Here is a 10747-nt window from a genome sequence, read left to right as displayed (position 1 = left end):
ACAATGCTAGTATATCTGGTTAAAAAAAAAAACAGGTTCCCCAACTATATTATGTTCACATCAACCGTGCATCTGAAGTCTAGGCCAGTCAATTATGTTGCTCCTGATTGGCTGTTGATAAGCCAACCACAAGTCTGGAAACACACTCGTGAGAGTTCACATAGGCAGGATGTATGTTCCACTGCTTCTGAGGGATAAGTCTTTCATAAGTATCCCTTAGGAGAGGTGGAACATACATCCTGCCTATTTGAACACTTGAGAGAGAAAGTTTCCAGCCCTGTGATTGGTATCAACAGCCAATCAGGAGCATCGTAAGGGACTGGCCTAGACATGAGATGCACGGTGGATGTGAATCTACTGTAAGAAGGTAATCTTGGACAACGATTCTACGTGATCCCAAAGAAAAGTAACATGGAAATGGAGGTAGCATTTTCCGTAGGGGAATTGTGCCATCCGTACACCACACGCAGTCCACTGTAGGCCTTGCTTGCGGCCCTTTGGAGCGGCACTTCGGCCATTGACTCAAACCACTGTCAGTCCTTTTACTGTACCAAGGTTCTTATTCTTTTTCATACATTTTTCTTTCTGTCGTCTCCTGACAACTGTTGCATCGTGCAACTGCGAGGTTTTCCCCATATTACACCTTTGATAAACTTTTTTATTTTTTATAAAATCTCGTCATAGGTCCCAGCGCTTGACCTGTGACCTAGATTTTACATTACATTCCATTGGAAATAGCCTCAACAGTCAAATTGGTTCGTGTGGAGAGGGAATCTTCTGTTCTGTAAGTTTGCTCTGGTAATTCACTGAGTGATGGATGAATTTGCAAGGGAAAGGTTTAATATTATAAATTTTAGGGTAAACAATATAGAAACTGATATACTACAATATAAAACAGAAATAGAGAGAGAATTTGATGGATTTTCACAGGTAATGAAAAATTTACTATATATGTCTATATATTTTTCCTTTCCTAGAACGGCTATAGTAGATTTACATCAACCCTTCATTTGATGTCTAGGCCAGTCCCTTACAACAATCTTGATTGGCTGTTAATAAGCCAATCACAGGGCTGGAAATTCTCAGTCTTATAGTTCACACGGGTAGGATCTATGTTCCACCTCTCCTTAGGGAAATGTCTTTCAAAAGTATCCCCTCAGGAGAGGTGGAACATACATCCTACCTATGTGAACTCTCGAGAGACTGAGAGTTTCCAGCCCTGTGATTGGCTTGTCAACAGTCAATCAGGAGCGTTGTAAGGGACTGGCCTAGACGTCAAATGCAGGGTTGATGTGAATCTACTATATACTGGTATAAAACGGTCTCCTTCCTAAAACCACGGACTTTGTTTATGCAATGGTAACATCACGTGGTGAAGAACGGTATGCGAGAAAGTAAAATCTACAATGATACATAAGTACGTAGTAGCTTAAGCTGGAAATGCCAACAGAACCAAATAAGCAATGAACGAACAAGAATATTACTCCATCATTTACCGTCCCAAGGATAATCCTATTTTTTTATATAATAAAACACTTTAAGCAAGGCCGTACAGACAGTACCTTGCCGACGTCACAATGGCGTATCTGTAGTTACGATAATTAAGACGGCTGATTTAACACTACCGCAAAAAATCTCAAGTCCTCGAAAATTCTTTAATAATTATGACAAGATTTACGTTCTGGCGTTAAATTTCCATAAAATACGTGAAACGCTCATATTTGGATGTACGAGACTACGGGATTGTCAGATTTGTCTCGAACGAAGTTAATGTTTATCGGATAAAAGATCTACTACAGATATATCGATTTTGCCAAGTCTGCGTGGAATATCAGTCCTATAATTATTGTATTACTGGTAAAAAAAAGGCAGTTAAAACTGATACAATAAAAATTAAATTTAAAATTTAAGTAAGCAATTGAGACCCTACAGTTAATTAGTCCACCATGCTACTTCGAGCATGGCCACTTACGAGTTGCTAATTCCCGCTTAAAACAGACTGAAAGCTTTCCTCTGTTCCACAATGGAACCCGAGTATTTGTTCCTCACAGGCAACCAGATGAAACGGAAGGAAAAGAGACAACTTTCCTGGCTCATGAAAAGTTCATCTACTCAAGAAATCGTACTTCAAGGGGAACAGCAATTGACTATATGCCAAGGATTCAGGAGCCGAACTGTAGGCCTACCAAGGTGTAGGAAATGAGGTAAGTGCCGCCATTTTGGAAATGTGTGTGTGTATAGGAACTTGGATGAGAAATTTGTGATTACTAACTGTGTGTGTGTGTGTGCAGCAAAGTGTGCCTAGGCCTATGTGCTGAGACCGTGAATCTGTACTGTGCGTGTGTAGGAAACTGTGTGTGTTCGGAGGATACTGTGTGCGTGTGTATGTATGTTTGTATGAACTGACATTTTTCGAGACCAGCAAAATTTTATGACAAAAAGATTGATAGTTTGGACTTGTTTTGTTGACATGTTTAACCTAAGAAACTCAAGTTAGTAACGCTACAGTATATATTTATGTAACCAAAAAATTAAACAACAGTGTAAGCTTAAAGCGAATATTATCAGTTGCCACATAAAAGCAGTAACAGAGTTGGCCTAAGGCCTAAATAAGCATCTACAAACGGTTCGTGCTAAAAATAGGCCTAATACCCACCAGGATTTAAACGAAAATTGAAATGTAGATTACTCGCATATAAGCCATTTCAGCTCCAAAGGAAGAGCAGTATAATATTATAATGTTCAGGACGCCAGACACCTAGAAAGGAATAATAATAATAATAATAATAAAAGTCACACAAGTATAATGATTTTCACGGAGGAAACAAGACTGTTCAATGTTCAATTGCATAGAGACTTTATGGAGTCCGTTATCTAGTGATTATTTATTGGCAATTAGAGGTTCAAGAGAGAGTAAGGCAATTTTTCCCCTCTATGTTTAATCCAAATCAAAACTTACATACCAGCTATGTTCTTTTGTTTCTTGTATGTATTTACGATGCTTTTAGAAACGGTGGTTGCGTCTTTAATACCCAAAGCTGCCTCGGTTTTCAATTTTGAGTAAAATATATTTTGGATTCAAGATTCCCTGTATTCTTGATTTAAATTGAGAACTTCAGATATAGGTAAATATGACACTATAGATACAACTTAAACGAAAATATATTTTTTAATATAAATATTTTTGAATTTTTAACTTTTATTCGGGAAATTTACATAGTTTTTCTACATGATATTCTGAAGTATGAAAAGGCATCTTTTATCGTTTTGATATATCAATTGATTCCTGCCAGTGAACGATCCCTGAACGGGAGTTTACGTAATAACGAAGACGACACACAAGCGGCCAAAACACCAAGGACTCTATACAATCATAAAGAAGATTTATGGAGGTTCTGAAATACTGATCTGTGGGAGACAAATTGGTAATATTGAATTAGTTATTAGGCTTTATGTATATATGGTGGCCTCCAGGTTCACGAATCAGTACAATCCCATTACGTAAGACGAAAAATGACGTAACTAAATCGCAATTAAATCGTCATGCCTTACGGAAATGCGTCCTTAATAACCGTTAAATGTGGGTTAGGCCTAAATCATCGGTGACTTGCGCGTACGACTATGTCAATACGTAATCTCATCTCGACGTGCGCAATGCTGCCATCATGATTCATTGCAGAAGTCATCGTGGAGTCTATATCAGCTTCTTCTTTTGGGAGATTGATCGCCAAACCCAGCCTTTACGACTGTCGCAGTCTGAAATCGCCAATGTGTGTGACCCAGGCTTAATTGTTTTTGTTTTTGCATCTATGAGTGTTATTTTCATTAGAGCGTCTCTTCAATCAATTCTGTTTTATTTTGTCTTCTGTATTTTGAAAACTGTGTTCTGAAGTTACATTAATTCAGCAACTTGCAGTATTTTCATTCTTTTCACCTGGACTTAGGTTGCCGTAATTAGAAAACCACATCGTTCAAAAACTTTTATTAGAACATTTGCAATGTTATACTTGTGTACATATGTTAGGGTTTTGTGTATTTTTTTTGTTATTTTATGACAATTGTTTACAAAGACTGGAGTATAAATATACACAAAGGACAATACATTATGTATGGCATGAAAATGATTCAGTTTGCTATTGTCTGTCTGTAACTCATGTAGCGTTGTCAAAGCGAATGGGATCCAAATGAACACTGTGGTTCCGTCACCTTGTGTCTTTGTTGGAAGGTTTTGGGGTATATTGGGACTGTTGGCTCGCATGCAGGAGTCGTATTTGTCAGGTGTGCGATGTTTCTTCTGTCTCTGAGTGTGGGTGGTTTGATTTTTTATATCTGAGCAAGTCTGTACTCGTGTAACGTGGTTTCGAAACAGCAACAGCTTTCCTTGACAACTTCTCGGCCCGGTTTTCAGCCCTCTGATTTAGTTAGTTATCGAAGGTCAGAAACGTACCCGAATTTTTCTGGGTTCTTTGAAGCGTCGTACTGGTGAAGTTGGGAAGCCGGGGGGGAAAACTTCCTTTCGGCGGCCGTTGGAGTGAACGAACTTCTCAGTGGTGTTCTAGAAGCAGAAGACACTGAAGAAGACGAAGACGGTCTGAAAAGAAGTGGAAGAAGAGGATGGTGCTCTATGCGAAGTGGCACTCAGACCAGAACCTCCGCGTAATGTAAGAAGTCGCGGCGGAAGCCCCTGTGCTATGGTCGATGATGTAGATGGGAACGCAGGACGGCTCGCCGAGGACGTAGAAACTTGTGAAAGCATTAGAGGAAGAGGTTGGTGCTCCATATGAAGTGGTTCTCAGACCTGAACCACCACGGAATGCGGATGTAGAGGAAGAGGGCACCAGTGCCCCGAAATGATGTGGAGCTAGAAGAGGATAATCCACTGGAGGAAGCTGAACTACTGAAGCTTGAAGCTCCTGCTGTGCTTGGCTCCCCTAAAGGTGAAGATGATGAAGGAGAGACTGGAGAAGCAGCTGGTTTGATGGGGAGGAGGACCTTGGGAAACGGACACTTTGCTCAGTTTCAAAGCCAACGCCCTTTCCAGCTCGGAAATGAAAGTACGTCGAGTGCCATCATCTTCTACGACAGTAAGTTCCTCGAACGTTGCCATCAGCATCGGCAGTTTCAGATCTTGAATACTGCTCGGAATTGAATGCAAAATCGTATGATGCATCAAGTCCTGTGTCTGCAAGTGGGTCAACAAATGGAACCTCTTGAACTGGGACAATTCTTCCTGTTGGTTGACCGGATGGGGCACCAGGTACCTCAGGGCCCACAGGAATGTGAGCTCCTTCTGCAATGAACCCTGTGTCCCGACCAGCTTCATACTGAATTTCTCGTCTCTGGCCATCATCATCAGCGACAAAATCAAACTTACCATCAACATTGTTGTCACTGTCTCCAGATTCTGACCTCGAGTGACTGGAAGTCTCGTATGCAAAAGCATAACTTCCATCGGGTCTCAATTCACTGCGAGTATTGGCTTCTTCAAAAGGTACTCTGCGATTAGAAGCAGATAATGAGGATGAGCCAGAGAATGCTTGCTGCGGTCTACGAACAGATGAATGTTGAGCTGTGAAAGAGGTGCTTCCAGTGCTAGCCTCTTGCGGGGAAACTTGACTGACAGATGTCCTTTGAGAGCCAAAGGAGCTGCTAGTAGAACTTCCTACTGTGTGAGATGTAGATGGAGCTCTGTAAGTAGATGGAGTGCGAGAAGGAGAGGCCGCACTGAATGCCGACTGTGACCCTCTTGATGAAGAGATGCGATTTCCAAAGTGGGACCCAGAAGTCTGAGGGGTGGGGCGAGAATCTCTTGTTGCTGAGTGGCTAGCTGCAGTACCTTGTCCACTTCCAAACACTTGTCCTGTTGAGGATGAAAAACTGGATCCAGTGGTTCTACTTCCACTAAATCTTTGGTTGGCAGAGGTAGAGCTAGATGTCGAAGCTCTGCTTCCAAATGAAGCCCCTGCTGTACGAGATCCAGAAAACTGGCTAGTGGAAGTAGGTCTAGCTCCAGCTAACCGGGTTGCTGCTGGAGTTAACCCAGACTCCACTGGACCTAGCGGCAGGTCGTTTCCTTCGACGACAAAATCGTCCCCCGACGGCTACGTAATTGACAGTTCTTGTGATTCCTTCCTCATCAGTGTAGGCGTGTAAGATCCTCTGACGTTGCCATTGGCATCGCTCTGTTCTGTTCTTGTCTGTCCTTCTCCTGCAAACTGGAAGTTGTAGGAGGCGTCAGTGCCTGTGTCGGCCAAAGGATCAACGAAAGGTCGGCGTGCCCTGGCTGCAGCATGAGCAGCTTCGAAATCAGGGTGAGGGGCAGGCAGATGGTCACCTCTGGCTACGAAGCCGCCTTGTCCTGATTATACTGAAGGTTCACGTTATTGCCGTCGTCGTCTCTGTATCCGAACTCACCATCCAGTTCTCCACCTGGGTTTAGCTTGGCACTCTCGAAGGCCCCTTCACCAGTATCGTGGCCATACTTGTAGGTCCCGTCGCTGTGAAGGACGTAGTACTGAGAGCGCCTCCCTGTGCCCACTCGAGGGATGTTGTAAGCCCCGTCTGGAAAACTCACTGCGCTAACCACTAACGCGGACAACACAGCCTGCGTTAAAGAGAGAGAGAGAGTGGAATTACAAGATGCACCCGAGATGGAGTGGGACATATATGATTAAGTCAACTGCCAAAGGCACAGTAATGGACTGGATGGTAAAATCTATTAATAGAAAAACCATTTACACTAAAATTGATCCGAAATACGAAATGAAAAATAAGCGAAAATAGAAAGAGGCCTTCTCAACTACAGGATACACTGACAACTCCAGTCCAAGCCCTGCATTTGTATTTACTTTGTTTTTATCTTATATATCTTTTTACATCATGAAAACGTGACTATGATATCTACGTGACTATGTTAAATTGAAAAGGCTGTCGTTTAAGGAGTACCACAACAAATCAGGAGTAAAGACTATTCAGTGCTAGTCCCATACAACCAAAATGAAAATGGAGTTTCCAAAGATGGAGGAAAGGGATTGTTGAATAGAATATTCCACACTTCTTATTGTGGTGAAAATGTCTGTGTCAAAGCGATAACCCATCCAGCCACTTAGAAGTAATAGAGTTCTATGTCTGTCTGAAAGCAGCAAAGTGGGAAAAACAGACGTACACACACATACACACAAATAATAATAGTCTAATGATATTTCACAGCTGATGACCACTTATCCTATATTTGCCAAAGACTGAGGTCAGTGCAGGCATTAAGTTTTTGTAAACAAAATTCAATAGTCAGCTTGCGTGTGCGTATGTGGTTTTGTATTTGTATGCATGAAGTTCTGTACACACACACACACACACACACACACACACACACACACACACACACATATATATATATATATATCTATATATATATATATATATATATATATATATATATTGAGTGATATTGACCTCATGCATACAAATACAAAACCACCTACGCACACGCAAGATAGCAAGTTGACTATTGAATTTTGTTAACAAAAACTTAATGCCTGCACTGACCTCAGTCTTTGGCAAATATAGGGTTAGTGGTCATCAGCTGTGAAATATCATTAGACTATTATTTATATATAATGTATTGGGCGTATTTACACTTATAGTATGTGTAGGTATCCATGTATTGGATATATATGTATATATCTATACATACATGCATATACGTAGTACGTATATCCAATACTTGGATACCTATGCATACTATTAGTGCAAATATACTCAAATGGCCTGCTCACTATAAAAAAAAAAGTCATTACATTTGATCACAGAAATCAAAAAGAATTATGGCAAATATTATTTCTGAAATTTTTTTCCTTTTTGGGTCTAGTTTTCCCAGTCTTTCACGTTTTTCCGTCTCGTGCGAATTTAATGCGTCTACTGAAACACTGCCGCGTGTGTATGCACTTCTGAAATGCGTCTGCACTGACTGTTTGGGTGTTTATTGCATTATCTGGTCAAGGGTAGGAGAGCTGAGTCGAACGTCGAAGCACTTTCAGAAAATGGGCGGTCTATATAGGTATATTCACGCGACTGTCACTTTTTTTTTTTTTTTTCGAAACTGTATGTATATGTTCTATCATTCACTACGAAGGAGGTTTTCAAGACTGAACACTTTGAACCAAAACTTTTTTTCTTTCGGTATTGGCAAGGATAAACAGATCGTTGTTTTTCTTCTTCCTACCAAGCTAGTCCAGGAAGCCATGGCTGCAGCAGCACAGGTTGGGCCGGGCCAAAGCGTTATGGGGAAGAAGAGTATGGAGAGGACTGTCGCCCCTGCTATGCCTTTGCCGTCTGCTGATGGCTACGTTTTATACTCTTCTCCTCCTCCTCCTTCAACCTGCCTCCCAACCCTAATAATCTAACCTCATCATCATCCACCCCCTTCCACCCCCACGCGCAGAGAAACCCTCTTCTTCCTTCATTCATTAGCCTCTCCTCCTGCCCCTTCCAAATCCGGCTGCTCCTCCTCCCCCTCCCCGTCTGCGTAACCTCGCTTGCAACCTCTCGACCCGGGGCGCAGCCATGACATTTAGGAATCGCTGAGTTGGGTGAGCTCCGCCAGTGAGTGAGAGGAAAGGAGGATTTCCTGGGGGATCCTAGAAATTCCTTCCTCCTCGGCTTCTTCTCACGCTTTCCATTCTGAGGAGGCGTCTTCCAACTTGGAGGCAGGTCCTACTACTTTTTATCCAGGGGGTGGGTTTTGGGTTTTATACCTTACTGGCTGGGTGCTAAGTGAGTCTGAATGATAAATGGAATAGCCTCTGTATTATTATTATTATTATTATTATTATTCTTTTTTTTTTTTTTTTTTTTTTTTTTTTTTTTTTTTTTTTGTTTTGCTCTATCACAGTCCTCCAATTCGACTGGGTGTATTATAGTGTGGGGTTCCGGGTTGCATCCTGCCTCCACTTAGGAGTCCATCCACTTTTCTTACTATGTGTGGCCGTTTCTTAGGATCACACTCTTCTGCATGAGACCTGGAGCTACTTCAGCCTCTAGTTTTTCTAGATTCCTTTTCAGGGATCTTGGGATCGGTGCCTAGTGCTCCTATGATTTATGGGTACGATTTCCACTGGCATATCCCATATCCTTCTTATTTCTATTTTCAGATCTTGATACTTATCAATTTTTCCCTCTCTTTTGCTCTTCACTCTGGTGTCCCATGGTATTGCGACATCAATGAGTGATACTTTCTTCTTGACTTTGTCAGTCAACGTCACGTCTGGTCTATTTGCACGTATCACCCTATCCGTTTCTGATACCATAGTCCCAGAGGATCTTTGCCTGATCGTTTTCTATCACTCCCGTCAGGTTGGTGCTCGTACCACTTATTACTGCAAGGTAGCTGATGTTTCTTGCACAGGCTCCAGTGGAGGGCTTTTTGCCACTGAATCATGCCTCTTTGTGTACTGGTTCTGTGCAAGTGCCGGGCATTCACTTGCTATGTGGTTTATGGTTTCATTTTTCGTATTGCACTTCCTACATATGGGAGAGATGTTATTTCCCGTCTATCGTACTTTGAACATATCGGTTCTTAGGGCCTGATCTTGTGCCGCTGTTATCATTCCTTCAGTTTCCTTCTTTAGCTCTCCCCTCTGTAGCCATTGCCAATTGTCATCGCTGGCTAGTTCTTTAGTCGTCTCATGTATTGTCCGTGCATTGGTTTGTTGTGCCAGTCCTGTGTTCTTTCTATCTTTCTCCTGTCTCTGTATATTTCTGGGTCTTCGTCTACTTTATTATTATTATATTATTATTATTATTATTATTATTATTATTATATTATTAACATGTGCACCCACATAAACGAAAAAAAAAAAAAATCTAGGCATACGAAGTGGTCACTGTCTTTTCTTTTCTCAAAAGCCACTCTGGGATAATGGCTACGGTTTAATGTTGACAAAAATATATGTAAGTTGAAGTCATCCTGAGGCTCTGTAGGCTCATTATTCTCTAAAGTCATCTTGATTGGCATAGCTACCTTCCATCTTTGACTAGGGCGAAATTACGTCATTTCGGCTGTGCCCATTTATGTGAATCAGAGAGAGAGAGATAGAGAGGGGTATGTATACATCTCTATTATATAAAACCTGCATAAAATCTTGTGTATTCCCGCACACAATTCTACATTAGCCATTTATGATTCTTTAGGTTTTTTATTTGTGTTTTGTCAGAAAGTGTTCTAACTACAAATATGTCGTTTATATAAAGAGGGCCTCTAGATGTTTCTAATTCACACACCAACGCCCCCACCCTACCAGTAGCTCCCTTCTCTGTCTCTTTTCTATATCTTGGCCTATACTGTGATCTCTTGAGAGAGGAAAAGGGAAGTTAGATTCCTGTATTTTCACGTCTCTTTTTGTAATTGGATCTCTACTCCATTGCTTGGTCGCGTTCATTTCCATGTTTCTAATGGAAAAACAGATCCCGATGTTAGCCTGTGCCATTAACAGCTTATTACACTTGTGCATTATCTATTAGTTAACTTCGAGGAAGACCGTCACAAAGGGAGATGAAACATGCTACTGGCCTCGTTTGGGTGGTACCTACTACACGAGGGGCAGTGGGCCTCAAAGAGATCGGAAACACTCAGGAAAAGCAGTCATTTGGAACCATTCGCTGTACAGAACGAGGTCATCTCTTTGCCCTTCCTTCCCTCGCGTTTCCAAATCATCGATTCATTCTTTTCTGAAGAGGATCGGCAAAGTTT

At 41.5% G+C, this 10747-nt stretch overlaps 1 pseudogene; it reads right to left on the bottom strand.

Moving 5' to 3' along the window:
* Nucleotides 1-4747: 4747 nt before the first annotated feature.
* On the bottom strand, nt 4748-8263 carry LOC135205730 (sericin 1-like; annotated as a pseudogene).
* Between the last annotated feature and the right edge of the window lie 2484 nt (nt 8264-10747).

The sequence above is a fragment of the Macrobrachium nipponense genome, chromosome 24 (genome assembly GCF_015104395.2).
Source record: "Macrobrachium nipponense isolate FS-2020 chromosome 24, ASM1510439v2, whole genome shotgun sequence".
NCBI classification, from domain to species: Eukaryota; Metazoa; Arthropoda; class Malacostraca; order Decapoda; family Palaemonidae; genus Macrobrachium; species Macrobrachium nipponense.
Note: the sequence above shows the minus strand (reverse complement) of the source record. Positions and strands in the feature narration are given on the sequence as shown.